General features: G+C 39.4%; 1 long non-coding RNA gene across 1 annotated transcript in view; it reads left to right on the top strand.

The window, feature by feature from the left end:
* Positions 1-504: 504 nt before the first annotated feature.
* The window catches only part of LOC129747831 (uncharacterized), a 79,614-nt gene continuing 64,065 nt past the window's right edge, over positions 505-16,053 (top strand). The window contains exon 1 of the long non-coding RNA XR_008737585.1: positions 505-1,601. This is a non-coding gene — a long non-coding RNA (uncharacterized LOC129747831). The remainder of the gene's footprint in view (positions 1,602-16,053) is intronic.

Genomic DNA, 16,053 nt, shown 5'->3' with positions numbered 1-16,053 from the left:
AATCTTGGACTTTATCATCATTTTATTTCGCTAACTGTTAGAATTTTCTAACTTGAGATTGTTTAAACGAGTTGAGGTTTTAAAAGCGCAACGGCCAATGAGGATATGTTAAAAATGCATTAATGTATTTTTTTAAAGATTTTTTTAATCTAGTGTGCTGGAAAGTACGACTACAACGTGTAGTCGCCTTCTTGGATGTGCGGAAGTAAGCAGCAGTCTGACCGGCGGCGGCGATGTCATGCGTTGTCGTCGTATGTCGGTTTGTTGTTTGGATTCTTCGATGTTTTGTGGAGAGAGGATATATGTAGGTCTACAATACAACTAACAGAAAGATTTACGCGAGAGAAGAGGGTAGGTTGGGAAAATCGATACATACATTTTTGCTAACACCACTACCAGTATCCGGGGGAGGGCGAGAAAATTTTTGTTGCGATGCTCGCTCGTTTACACCACATCAGGCTCTGGGCTAGTGGATGAGAAAATTTTCTCGCAGTGAATGATTTGACGTTTAGCAGTTCACAGCGATCGAAAAACTCGGTTCTGTGGATTACTGTGATCGAAATTTTCATTTTCAATCGGTGGACAGACAGCAGGACAGGAATAAGGTGTCGTTTCTTCCTTCCAATTACCCTTAGATTGTGTGAACTTGGGAAAATGTGTTACTTCTGGTGTCATCGGAGTGAAATTTCGGATTCGAACAGGCATTTGGAATCTGTTTAGACGAGCTTGATGGTATTTTACAAGTTTCGTAAAATGTTCGTGACTGTTCAAAGTTTGATGTTCTAATCGTTTACATGGAATAATCGATCAAATCATGCTAATATGTGATACGAAAAAAGTGTGCATACAAGCTTTATTTTTAGCTTGCCAGAATTGATATTAGATCAATAATTTGTATCTATTGCGACCCTACCATGTATGGGTAGGTGAAAGGGTGCATTTGTCCATTTGCAAAAGAAGAAAAGTTTTTTTTTTCAAACCAGCAAGAAGCTCAAGTGTTGAAAGGAAAAGCAAATGTCAAATGACATAATTCCAATTTTTCTCCCTTTATCAACTGCTGCCCAACTGTAGCCCCAATCGGAGTTATTTTTCTGGTGCAAGTGTATGAGTGTGCGTTCCGATACACCGAATGGTGGAGCAGCCATCGGTCCGTGATATCCTTTTCGGGTGACAAACTGAAAGAAAAATTTTGTGCGACAAAAAGAACGGTGTGCGAAGTCGAGAAATTCAATCTGAAATACAAAATTGGATTATATTTGGAGAAGTATCATACACAAGAAAAACCTGTCATCACATACTTTGCCATTCACGAGCTGGACACGTTCCCCGTATGAATTCCAATCCTTCGGGCAAGAAAACCAATTACCATATAATGTCCGGTTTCGAGGGTCCGGGGACAGCCAACTAGACGTGAGGTTCGAGTGTCACCACAGAGCTTATCAATAATTCGCTCGCATCACGTTCGCTATGACGAGCTCACTCATCGGCCGGTCTACCCACATCCGTTAACATCTCCGGTGGAATTTTCTGAACAGTTGCCAAGTTTCGTTTATCCTGGCGTCGACAGCGACATTTTGACATTGTACTGTAAACATCTGAAGGTATGTATAATAAACCCACACGGCATGTGCTTTTTCATAGAAACATTCATCACCTACGTAGCCCTACCTGATTTCTTGAATTTCAAACCCAAGAAGTCTGTGTTTACTAGCGACAGAACTATGATATATTTGGAAGCACCTTTGGCATTGCATAACTTCTGGCTGGACCCTGCTGTTGGCTGCCATGCAGGGAAAAGCGAATGCAGATATTCGCCGCCACGCGCTCCAAGGAAAAGTCAAGGCCAACTAACTGTATGGGAATCGTTTACGACCAGACCAGTGTCGCAGCCGTAGGGATAAAATAGCCGCTGGCCTTCTTGGATCGATTGTTTCTGTCGGTTTGACCATATCTCCGACCATATAACCGATTATCATAAAAATTATGAAAGATTTACGGTTTTTATTCCTTTAATGCCTGCAGTGTTGTTTTGAAAAAACACTAACTAAATTCTAATCATCTGGAAATGCTCGAATATTTTCAGTCATATCTTCACAAAAAATACGCTGATGATATTTTCAATAATTTCAGTAGATTTTTGGGAGATATTTGAGAAAACATGCAGAAAAAATCTGTATTCTTTTTTTTTTTTTTTTGTTAAAAGTAGTTTTTTGGAAAATTGCTGTTACTTTCAAGATTCGGAACATACATCAAAATTTTAAGTCTCAATCAACCAATCAAACATTTGATGAAGAATGTTTGGTAGAAACGTACAAGACCGTTTGGAACAAAAAAAAAACGTTAATTTTGATGAGTGAATACTTTTATGAAACTAAAAAACACGTATTTGACCAAATCATTAATTGTTTTATTATTTCTAGAACATTTTTTTTTTTTTGATTTTTAACCAACGGGTTTATTCATCCCCATATTTTTAGAGCATTTCTTTGCATCCTCATTTTGTCATTATAACTATATTATTAGTTTTATTACATTATCATTATTATTACGACGTTATGAAAATAAAAGCTTCGACGAGCTCAAAATATTTAAAAAATATAGCAAAGCTGTGAATGCCACAGCACAGCTGTTGCACGACAAACGAGATCACAAATGAAAGGGGAAAACACGCGATCATCGCAAAATCCATGCTCCCACCAACCCGAAAGATTGCCATCATCAATATGATCTGTATATATCCACACCCATATACATACACCCAAGATCTTTCAGATCGACACTATTCATGGGAGAATCGCGAACAAAATGTACACATGCTTATAGTACATATTCAAACGAGGAAAAAAGATCGTCGATTCAAATCTGATGGATTATTTTTGGTCGCGATCATGAACTTCTGAACGAGATGGCACGTCACATTCCTCGGTGCTTCGCCCTTACTCCATGTATCAATTCCTCGACCTTTCCGCCTGCTTTTTCTTCGTCCATCCATGTGAAACTGCCATGAGATGTATCGTTGAAATGAGAATTTTTCGCACAAACAAATCACGATCAGCTTTGGGCACGTTCTGTTGACGATTTTCATTCAACAACTGGATACGCAATTTGATATAGTTTTTTTTTTCACTTTCACTGTTCTAGATAAAAGAAGGCATCAAATCAAATGTCGAATCTGGTAGTAAATGCTAGAAATAGTCTCTATTCATACTTCCACAATTAAATTTTTTTTCCTGATCCCGGAAAATAACAAAAAATGTTATTATTCTTCTTATCTTTGTTCATGTTTTCCATTATGTTGACATAAAAACATTAAAATAATAGAAAACATAAACCGGCCGGGCCCACAGTGGAGCAGAGAACGCAGAGACGTCGGGATCAAAGGAAAAAAGAAGCGTGGACCACCAGTAGCATACGCTGAACCCAGAAAGTGAAAACTCAGTGATTTTTTTCATTTCAAATGGCTTATGTACATTTAACTTGCCTCTCACTTAAATTTCAAGTGACCGAGTCAATATTCACTTATTCTTCACTTAAGTGACTGGCACTGAATGTCTTCGATGCTTACTTGAAATTCACTGGACTTAGAATTCAGATGAATTTGCAGATAGCCAAAATTCACTCCAGATCTCACTTACATTGTGGAAGTATGGCCCATCCTTCTGCAACTGGAAATGAGTTAATTTTTACACATAATAAAAATACTGATCATTGAGTCATCATAAAGCTTCATCAATTTCTTAGCGAACCACAAATGGAAGGGAAAAATCTTATCCGATCGTAGCATGCCAAGGCTCTTAAGGCTTTTGCCCGTATCGGGAAACCTTTTTTCTCCACACTTGTATGAAATGCCCTTCATTTTCCAAAAAAAAAAAATACAATCCAAACATCACGATGAAAGCTTTCCGAATATTTCTTCCCCGACAGCACGATGTACATCGATGCCTTGTTTTACTTCATGCGAATGTTTGTTCGTGGGTATGAAAGCTTTTTAAGCTCCGTGACATTTTTGAGAATATCTTCGTGAGTCACTTCACTGAGGTTGACATCACTGTTCGTGACAGTTTTCAATGCGTTGAATTTCACATTGCTAATTCCGTCTGCAGCGCAAGTCGATCAACAAACATTTTTCACCATGAAAAAACTCGAAAGACAGCACATTTTTGAATCAACAATTGCAGTATTTTAGAGTGATGAAATCTGCTTTTTCGGCGGAATTTGTGAGCTCCGTCAGAAGTTGCATTCAAACGATTTTATGAAATAACGATTTCAAAATTTTGCACAATTTTTGAGTAAATTAAATGACTTTACCTCCGGATGCCATGGACCAATTGCGCAAAAAAAAACAATTGAAACCTCCTGAATACAGCAAATTTTTGCTAACTCATAAACCAGGTTGAAGCATATCCACAAGCAGGTTTAAACAGTTCCGGTGATAAGTGTTTTTATGGACTTCTGGATACTCATTTTAAATATATGCGCACAACTTATCACAAAAATTATACTGAAAACAATCAATTTTAAAAGTTTTCTCGAACCCGAAAAAAACACATGCGATGCCATCAGATAAACGCCTACTCCTCTCATAAATTTAGGTTTTATCCTTCAATCCTATGCTACCGTTCTATGCGAAAGTGTCTCATGTGACTTTTGAGCCTTTTGCATTATTTTATAGGTAACAGTCTCTGTTAGTATAAAAAAACAAAGAAATACTTCTCGATTCGATACATATTCTCAAATAAACTACATATTTAAAAACCAATTTTATGATTTTTATAATGTTTTATGTAATCAAATCTTAAAAACGATTGTAAAAACAAAAAAGCGAGTTTGGCTCCTTGAAACTTAATTGTATGAGCCGTTTCCAATAAATAAATAATCAAATCTTTCAGTAGGGGAGATGAGGGCATAACGAGCACCCGAGGCATAATGAGAACTACGAAAGTGCGTATTTTCTTAAATAAATTTTCATGAGGATTTGTTTCGTACTTCCTGTAGTATTAATTTTTCACAAAAAAATCTCCTTATCATCTTTACAGAGATATTTAAAAAAAACTAGCTTGGTTCTCAAGTTACGAAAATATTATAATTTTTGAGCACCACGAAATAAGCTCTTATGATCTTAAAATAACCTTGATCTATAATGTACGCACTGCAACATGATGTACACATTGTTTCTCAATTTTTACCATCAAAAAAATTTTGATTTTTCACTTTTATCAATTTTAAAACACGTTTTTACTTAAATTTGTTGACTAGGGGCATATAGAGCACCATATTATCGAGGCATAATGAGCATTTTCTGCCGTATAATCTAGCAGCGAATTAAAATTGATTTATAGCGCTACACTTTGACTAGTTTTCATCCGACAATTTAGCCTATTGGTAAGGTGTCGGAGAGGTAATCAAAAGACTAGAGTTAGATTTCTGTTCGAGGTGATTTTTTTCCATTCACAATTCATGATCGATTTTTTTATTGTTACATTATACGGCTAGTAGCATCATCCTCCGAACAAAGCACTTAATGTATGAGCGTGCGTGAATTGTTTGTATTCTACAAACAGACCTAGATTATTTTGTTATTGCTTTGTTTGATGAATCTACGACTCACCTGACTTCATCGAATTGAATTCGCTGCTAGATTCCCCGGCAAAAACGCACATCTTGCTCTGATTAATGGTGCTCATACTGCCTCAGGGGGGGTTCTCATTATGCCTCCACAGTGGCTGGTTTTCAGCTTTTGGCAAAATTTTTTAAAATGCATTTTTCAACGTTTTCATCTAGTTTTTCACGTTTCAGCCCGTTAGGGAATAGGCTTTTCAAGTGTCTGAACACGAAACAATAATGTAACCTCCATATTATAGCTATTTTCTATGGTTAAATAACCGTTTTCCTTAAGGTGGCCATTATGCCCCCATCTCCCCTATATCAAAAAAATAACTGAAAACTACTGAACCACTTTATTTTTATTTTAACCCTGTGGGGGGTATTCCATCCGAAATTCAGCAAAAAATACATGTTGAAATAAATCTATTATCGTAATTTTGAAACTTTTGGAAACAGAATAGATGTAAATAGATGATGAAAAATATGCGAAAAAATTATTCGCCGTCTCCCAGTAGAATTCGAACCGACATCTTGTGCACCAAAGCAACCTTTGCCAATTTGAAACTTGTAAATCTGATTTACTGATCGATATCAATTGGTACAGATTTCTAGAACTGCGGCAGTACAACTTAAAATACACGTAGTTGTATAAAGGGTTCAATATCTAGCAAATAGCACATGGCATTGTTGATTACTTTATCAAAAAAATGTGTATTATCCTATTGATTTCCTTCGCTCTTCTCTATTGCAAAGAATCTTAATCATCGAACTCCCCCGAGTGGTAACTTCAAGCTACAATAAAAACGGTGCAATAAAAATGTATCCAACCTATAGGACGGTTGTCTCCCGAGCCAAAGCTCACGTGGTAAGGCCATTTCCCAAAAACACTTTTGCAGTCGTTAGCAGTGCCCCACTCTCTTGTCGGGGCGGCCAACTCGAAGTCAAACAGTCTGAAGGATATTTAAATATTAAACCCAAGAACGAACCACCTTTGACTTTCGTTTCGTGTAGGTACCAACATCCGAAAGGCTGCCGGTGGCCATAATCGTAAAGTATCGTTCAGCTTTGTGTGCTTCTTGTTGTGCAGTCGAGGAAGAAAACCAGGCTTTCTCCTAAATGTATGCAGCAATGGCATTTTCGTTTACCAACCTTCTTTCGAAAAGCCTCGGGACACGGGATGGCGAAACACAGTTGTTGTAGGTAACACCATTCTTACTCATCACTGAGCAGAGCATCGAAATTCGGCACGAGTACCTAGCGAACCGAAGCGATGAAAAATTCAGGCAGAGCAACTCAACTGTGGGAAGATCTTCTGCCTCCGGTGGCACCCCGGAACATCTAGGACTTCTCAGGAAGCAAAAAGAAGCCCGTCTGTCCGGTTCAGCCAGGCTCGCCAGTGAATGTGGGCGAGAGGGTGGCAAATTCCGTTTCTAATTATTAAAGTGGGACCAATCTATTTTCTATTCCACGTCGGTAGCCATCGTCATCATCAACAGGAGTCGGCGGAAGTTTTACTGATCGGTCACGTTTCTCGGACGAATAAACGTGTTTTCTCGTTGCCATCCTGTGGGATAAATGTGAAGCGCATAGACCAACGATAGTAGTGCATGGCGTGAACTAGTAGGACAAGTTTTTTTTATTCGAATCTTCCGAATTCTGCTACCAATTTATAACAAATTCAAAAGTTTGAAAACAATACAATATGGGTACATCGATACAATTGATGATCTACTTTATTATACAGATGAAAATTGTAAGGAATTTAACACTAGAGACTAGACGGATAACAATTAGAAATCCTGAACGAATTTCGCACCATGAAACTGTTTTACTGTAAAAGACATTATGTTCAGGTAATCGCCAAGCCTTTAAGACCAAGTTCACTAGTTGAAATGGAATTGGAAATTTCGAAGGTTTACAACACATCACAACACTTTTGCAGGGCTGGTGATATAGCTCAGTTAGCAAGTCTGTTGTCTCCTGAGCCGATGTCCGTGAGTTCGAGCCCGAGAGTAAACATCGAACACAGTTGTACCGAATAAGTTTTTCAATAACGATCCGCCAACTGCAACGTTGCTAAAGTCGCGAATGCCATAAAGATGGTAAAATAACTATAATTGAAACAAAAAAAACAACGCTTTTGCATACACCGGTGTTGGGAAAATCCGATATTCTAGCAGATTCGAGTTTCAAAATTTATTAAATAGAAAAAATGATAAATGACAAAACTAACGAAAAAAATTACAAAAATGACAAAAATTATAAAAATGACAAAACTGACAAACATGACAAATGATAAAAATGAGAAAAGGGACCCAAGAGACAAAATGACAAAAAAGACATAAATAACATAAATGACAAACATGACAAAAATGACAAATAAGAAGATAAAAGTGACAAGTAACCAAAATGAAAAAAAAAAATACCAAAATGACAAACATGACAAGAATGACATAAATGAAACAAAATAAAAAAAAATAACAAAAATGACACAAATGACAAACATGACAAAACTGACCAAAATGACCAATGAGGAAAAAGATAAAAATGACAAAAATGAAAAAATATACCAAAATGACATAAATGAAAAATATAACAAAAATGAGAAAATAACAAGAATAAAAATGTTATAAAAATTACAAAAATGACTAAAACGACAATAAAAATGTTAAAAATGACAAAAATAAAAAAAAAACAAAAATGAAAAAAAAATGATAAAAAAAATGATAAAAAAGACAGAAATGACAAAAATGATTTAAATAATAAAAATGACAAAAAAATCATAAATGACCGCAAATTGATAAACATGACAAAAATAAATAAAAAAATGATCAAAACAATAAAATTGACAAAAATGACAGAAATAAATAATTGACAAAAAATCTTTTTGTCATTGGTAATTTGTTTCAATGATTTATGTTTTGTTCTTCCGGGATTTTGAAGGTATTTCAATGCGATTTTGGAAAAAAGCGTCATTTTAAAAAACTGATAGATCATTTTAATTTTTTATGTTTTGTTTTTTTCTGGAATTTTAAAGTTATTTACATGCAATTTTGAAATAAAAATAAGCAGCATTGATAGGACAGTGTTCAAAAAACGACATCTCAAAAGGATAAAAATTATCAATGACTACGAATGTGCACTCCGCAGTTTCAGAAGTAAACTCTTCATTTGACGAAGCCTTCGCTTCAGAACCTCCTGTAGGAAGCCTTTCTACACAAGTATTTTTAAAAAGAAATTTTGAAGGTGCTTTATAGTTTTCTATTGCTGAATTGTGAGTATAGCTTGACTTCCAAAACATTTGGTTCAATAAAGAAAATTGTAGAAATAATGAAAGTCTAAAATAGAAGAAAGAAGAAATTCAGATGTTCAAGGATAAATTATGAGGAATCATGTGTAATAGCATTCACAACCAAGTAAAATATTTTAAAAAGTTTATGTAGAAGTGAAAACATCCAAACCAGGATCACTCAACACGGGAACTCTTGATTAGGTCAATTGAAAAGTGTCACTGTAACAAACAACTGTTCCACGAGACAAGAAAGTAATTAGTTGTGCAATAGATTTCACCGAGACGATGATGGTCGCCGTCGCAATAAATTACAATTCCAATTTAAACCGTCCTTCACCATGGGCAGATCAATCAGCTGCCTCACGGTGCATTCTGGTCGAGACGCTCAGTGATTTGAGTACATACATTCAAGGTTCGACATGTAATAAATTTTAATTTGTTGAACCTAAACTGAATCTATCGCCTTCTTACAATTATTATGAGACTAAAGTCTTTTAAGCTTACGTTTCTCAAAATGAAGTATCCGACCGAAGGGTTTTGTTTTCTTTTGTTTAATTCAACCACTCGGTGAAAATTCATTGCGCTTGCATCACCAATCAAGCTGCTGCTGTGGAATAATTTAATAACTTTCCGGAAACTTGTGTGGTGCGGGTGATCCCTGGCGAGAGCACACACAGGTGCCGAGTTGGGTTTGTTTTCTCACAAAGGACTTAGCCTTTTTTCTTGCCGGAAGCTAGCTGAAACCCAAAATCAATCACCTACCTCCATACCAGTCAAACCACCAACCATTCGTATAAAAACTCGAAAGGCAGCAGCGGTCGGTCACGCGTCCGTTTTCCACTCCGCAGATAAGCTATCGGAAGATTACCGCAGGAAAAATGTGGCCAGCGATCCGTTCAAATTGAATTGCCCGAAACTTTGTTTTCGAACTTTTTTTAATCTTGTCAGTTTAAATTCTTCCTTTAAGTTCGAATGTGGTTAAACTTTATAGAAATTTTACGAGTTGGGTTTGGGTTTTTAAATTGTTAAAATTAAAACAAAGTGATATGAAACCAAACAATTTCGTTCATCATTCCTCAAAGCAATTTCTGGAGGAGAATGTTATGAGAATTGTCTAACCTCATTCTTCGCTCATCTAATGTCACATCACGTGTCATGGGTGTCAGTCCGCAAGCCGAATCAACGTCACCTTCAACTTCAACAAGCGTTTCATCGCAGACCTTATTTTGCAATAAAGTCAACGTGCGGATTTCGTTGCCCCGCCACACACAATAAGCATCTAAATGGGAAGCCATGTGAAACCTGGCGCCACATCGTCGGGTCGGGCCTGGAGGAATCTATCCTATGGACACGGCTTGGGAGTCGCTGTGCTGTTCTCGTGCCATACACATCGAGGAGTTCACTTCCTGGCAACATACGTAGGTTGTTGGTACATGCATATAACCTCGAAACATGATTCGATTTGTACCAAGACGGCGTTATCGATTGCTAAAACAGGCACATGCAAAACAATGCACTAGCCTACACGTATGTATGTATTACCTAGGGCCCGCCGAGGTTATTCAATGCCAACAGGCAGCAAGCACACCGAAATAGGACTGCAGCCTTATATGGTAGATAGGAAAGCCCCTAAAGCAATTACGTATCTATCAGTTACGCGTGTTAAGCTTTTGCTAAGTGTTTACTAGAAAGTTTCCTACAATAATCTGAAATTACAAGACTGTTACTGTCCTTTTAAAGTGAGTCAAAGTAAAGTTTTCGCGAATGTAAGTAAAAAAAAGTAACGAATGAAATAAAAATTGACCTTTTTTCGAATGGTGATTAAAAAAAGGAAGCAAGAAAATAGGTTCTGTTATTTTCCGTGGAAGATAATAGCATGAGCTTACTTTCAAAAAAATTGAACCCTCATAAGCGGCCTTCCAGCTGTTAACAGAAAATTCAAAATGGCGGACAAAAACACTCATGTTGACATGTTTTCAGGTATTTTACCGTTTTCTCTATTAAATTTTTCAAAATGTTGAGAAGAAAAACATGCATGTAAGGCTCTTTTTCGATTTTTCGCAGTTCCCAGACCAGTGGAATGTCTGTTGGTTCCATAGACGTGTTTGTTCATAATCGTCAGGTATTTTCAAACTGGTTGACCGGTTCCACCGACCTTCAGGTCGAGCGCACGATTTGGTTTATCCCTCGGACTTCTATTTTAACACCCTTTGGAGCTTCTTATCGCTCAAGATTGTTGACCGTCCGGAACCGACATTTATTTCGATGTTCTGATACCGAAACGAACATATCCTCAAGTGCCGCAAGGCGGTTATTTTCGATGCAGCAAACTAGGATTGTTTGATTTCCAGGAAAAGATCGATCTCCAAGATCGATTCAGTAAAACGGCCGCAGGATCAATCCACCCAAAAAATCGGAGCTGGAGGATCGATCTCTGATAGATCGATTTTTTCCAGTGTTAACAAGGGAAAGCTACTTTTATCAAAGTTTTAATTAATTGACTTACAATGTATCGAATTCTGCCTACAAAAACTCCATAAAAGCCAATCAAACTCCGGTATCCAAATGATTCAGGTTGCCAGAATTTTCCGCACGGCTCCTGGCCGGTCCATTTTATCTAAAAACCTGGCAAAATCCAAGCATTTAAATTCAAAATTTTCAACCCAACATCCTAGCAACTTAATGTAAATCCCAGATAGAGTTTAATTAAAATTTAAAAAAAAATTAACATTTTTTATCGAAACCCATTAGCAGATTTTGAATCTTACTTTAGGCCTAAAATGTCGTTTCTTGGGCGCAACAATGAAAAATTATAAAAGTTCAATTTGAGTTTTTTTTGTTTGGTTTTGCTTACAAGGTGAATGAATCCGGGCAAAAAGTGGGCTTTTTCAATAAAACACACGCAACCGGACCGAACGAAACTGTGGAGTTTCGGATCAGGACCCTATCGAGGTCCAAATCCAGACTGCCACATAACTGATCTGACTACCGAGGTAAATAAAGATTGCTCACCATCCTTACATATTTTTGCCTCTCATATGTATACTCTCTTTTAGCGTGAGAGCAGGGGCATATTCTAGGATGCCACATACACCATTTCCAAATTTAGTTTTAAATATTCGGGGAATAATCTGGCAAGCCTAGATTAGATGATCAACACATGGCACTGTTTGACATCAAATCGGTAATAAAAATTGGATCTCTATATTCGGCTCAGCAAGAAAAGGAACCCAAAAGATAAAAAAATCGGATCGAAAATAAACCGATCTTATCGTTTTTTTTTTTCATGCTCAAGAATTAATCCAAAAATCGAAAATCTGAGTTAAAAAAGATCGATCTTCCAAAGATCGATCCAGGATCGACCAATCCTACAGCGAACTATTCAAAAGACTGCCTCAAACTTGTATGAGAAATTTAAAACCTGTGAAATGTTATGCGCATCAGGCCAAAATGGATCCTAGGCCTAGTACAAGATCTCATGCCAAATTTGGGCCAGATCGGATTACTGAATGTTCAATTACCTCGACTAGCTCGAGGGGCTAGTGAGGTGGCCACAGAAAAGCACAAACGGACACTTGCGACGTTCACGGACACTTAACACGGGCTCGGAATAAATGACAAACGCGCGGACTTCAGTAAAAGTCGACCGTCTCGTGCGGTGTTCAAGAGCCAAGAGGCAGATTTATTAGAGTCTCAAAATAATCTACCTAAGAGAGCCTAAATTGTGGAGACTCTCTCCTATCGCTTATTTACTAAACAATGCAAATGATAGTACAATATAAAAAGCTCATCTCAATGCTGCTATAAAACTACTACAGTAGTACATGAATTTTCAGAACACTGTTTTTAGGGTGTTTCAGCGTGAACATGCTGCCCCCATTGAAATAGAAAATTTCAATCACTTCTCTTATCTTCGGAATTCTCGTTGCCGTCTTCGGAGTCGTGTTCAGGTTCTACCTCGTTGTCCTCGATTGGCAGCAGGCACAGTTTGGCTATCGGACGTCGGAATATCTTGGTGCCTTTGGACCCATCAGCAATACGCACATCTGCGACGCGCACCAAACCATCGGGTCCAGGAATAGCCGTTTCAATTCTGCCGAGACGCCACGCTGTTGTCGGCACGTTGTCTTCTCGAATGATGACCAGTTGACCAGCTTTCACGGGGTACCGCACATGCCACTTGTTGCGGTTCTGTAGCGTCGTGATGTAATCATGAGACCAACGATCCCAGAAATGTTGGACCATTTTCGAATAACGTTGCCAGCGGGATAGTGTTGATTCCTTGCGTTCGACCAGTCTCGGTTGTGCGATGTCTGTCAGAGGGCGGCCGACCAAGAAATGACCAGGAGTCAGAGGTCGCAAATCTTGTGGGTCCTCGGGCAGCGGAGTGATAGGCCGCGAGTTGAGCAGCGCTTCGATGCGGGCCAACACTGTAGTGTATTCTTCGAAGTTCATGTTCGCTGTTCCAGTGATGCGCTTGAGGTGGTACTTGGCAGAGCGCACACCGGCCTCCCACAATCCGCCAAAGTGTGGGGCGTTTGGTGGGATCATGTTCCATTCGATGGCTGATTTCGAACAAAAGTCGTTCAATTTATCTTTCAGGAGCTGGGACTGAAACAGGTCGTACATTTCTCGTAACTTTGAGCGGCTGCCCACAAAGTTGAGACCGTTGTCGGAGAACAATCTGGCACACTTGCTCCGACGGGACACAAATCGGTGTAGTGCGGCGATGAAGGAATCCGCTGTCAAATCGCCCACTAGCTCTAGATGGATCGCACGTGTAGCAAAGCATACAAAGACGGCCACATATGCTTTGTACGAAACAGTCCCACGCTTGTTATGCTGTCGCAGATAGATCGGTCCGGCAAAATCTACCCCAGTGTTGTAGAATGCATGCACACCTTCCAATCGCGCAAAGGGTAGGTCACCCATTTTCTGCTGCATTCCTACCGGTTTTGCTTTCATGCAAGTGACACACCGGCGAATAACCCTTCGCACCGTACTGCGGCCATGCAGAATCCAAAATTGATGGCGTAATCCGCAAAGTAGAAGCTGTTGAGCGGCATGCAACATCTCAACGTGATACGCACGAATCACGGCGTGAGTGAAACAGTGCATGGCTGGCAGAATAATAGGATGCTTCTGACTTTCGGGCAGTTGTGCGTGACGAATTCGACCCCCCACTCGCAGAACATATTCTGATCGATCTAAAAACACAGATAAGCTGATTAGTTTACTTTTACTGTGAATTACCTTTCCGGCGTCGAGGCAGCTGAATTCGTTGGGGAATGTCTCTTGTTGCGCAATACTGGCCAATGCAACCGTCGCTCGCTGTAGCTCTGGAATACGTAGGACGCCGTATCGATGCTGTCTGTCTTTCTTGGGTCGTATGTGGTCGATGTATCGTAGAACTAATCCCATTATTCGCTGCATTTTTCTAAAGTTGTTCTCCGTCGCAAACAGGTAAAACATGGCAGGAGGGTCAGTAACTGTGAGGCTCATGCTTGGGTTTTTCGTTTCCGGAAGTTGCTCGGTCGGGATGTGCTGAAATGTTTTAGGCCAATCATCTTCGTCGTGGTACAGGAAGTTTGGGCCTGACCACCAGATTTCGCAATCTCGTATCTCGGAAGGTAACAATCCTCGAGATATTACATCTGCTGGATTGTCATGCGTCCCCACGTATCTCCACTCAATGCCTTTAGCCAACTCTTGTATCTCGATGACGCGGTTGCTTACGTAGGTTTTGAGTCGGCTAGGATCGGTCTTTATCCAGGACAGTGCTGTGGTGGAATCGGACCAGAGGATGATTCTGGAAAATGAAATCTTAAGGTTGTGCGTTATATTGGAAATCAATCGTGCAAGTACAAGCGCACCGCTTAGCTCTAATCGCGGTATCGTGAGTTTAGCGTTCTTTAAGGGTGCGATTCGAGATTTTGAGGTAAGGAGGGAAATTTTACAGTTGGTCATATCACAAGATCTAACATAGACGCAAGCTCCATATCCCAGACTGGAGGCGTCACAAAATCCATGCAATTCAACAGATTGCGGGTTCGAATGGGGAAAAACACAACGAGGAACAACTATTTCACCCATCTCTTTCAACTGGTTACGGAAAACCTCCCAGATTTCAGCGTCGTTTCGTGCCAATATTTCATCCCAGTCTACGTTCAGTTGCCATATTTTCTGCATTCGTACTTTCGCAGCGAAAATCAACGGACCCAGCAGTCCCAGTGGGTCGTAAAGCTTGGCGATGTCAGAATATATGGTTCTTTTTGTCGTCTGTCCCAGGTGGAATTCAATTTCGTGCAATCTGGTCAAAAATACGTCCTTTCTGGGTTGCCAGGTTAAACCCAAAGTTCTTGTGGTTTTCTCATCTTCGAAAAACGCTCTTTCGTGTTCGGTACCATCAATTTGCCTCAATAATTCGGGATGATTCGACGTCCACTTGTGGAGATTGAACCCACCGGCCTGGGTCTTTTGCACGAATTGAGTCTGCAGGTTCAGGGCATCTTCTAATGTGTCCGCTCCACTCAAGATGTCATCCATGTAGACATCTTCGGTTCCCGCCTTCGACGCTAAGGGGAAACGCTCCTTCTCATCCATGCAAAGCTGTTCAAGCGTTCTTGTAGCCAGAAAAGGCGCACAGGCTGTCCCATACGTTACTGTCGTCAAGTGGAACACCTCTAAAGATTCGTTCGGCTGGCGACGCCAAAATATCTGTTGGTACTTCTGATCTTCTGCTCGGATTCTAATTTGCCTGAACATCTGCGTAATATCTGCCGTAAATACAATCTTGGGCACCCGAAATCGTAGCACGATTTCGGCGAGCTTGGGCTGAATGGTAGGGCCAACGTAAAGGTGATCATTCAGGGAACCTCCCCTTGAAGCTGCTGCAGACGCATCAAAAACGACACGCGTCTTCGTCGTGGTGCTTGCCAAGTTAAGCACCGCATGGTGTGGCAGAAAATATCCTTCTGAGCAATTGGTGTCACATTTAATCATATGGCCCTGGGTTTCATAATCATACATGAATTCTCGGTACTGGTCGTAAAGATCTTGGTCGTGAATCAGTCGTTTTTCTGTCTGTATAAATCTACGCAAAGCTATCGTTTGACTGTCACCTAATTCCTTTATACTGGGTCTCAATGGCAGACCTA

The sequence above is a fragment of the Uranotaenia lowii genome, chromosome 1 (assembly GCF_029784155.1).
Source record: "Uranotaenia lowii strain MFRU-FL chromosome 1, ASM2978415v1, whole genome shotgun sequence".
NCBI classification, from domain to species: domain Eukaryota; kingdom Metazoa; phylum Arthropoda; class Insecta; order Diptera; family Culicidae; genus Uranotaenia; species Uranotaenia lowii.
This window is presented reverse-complemented; position numbering and strand designations above follow the sequence as displayed.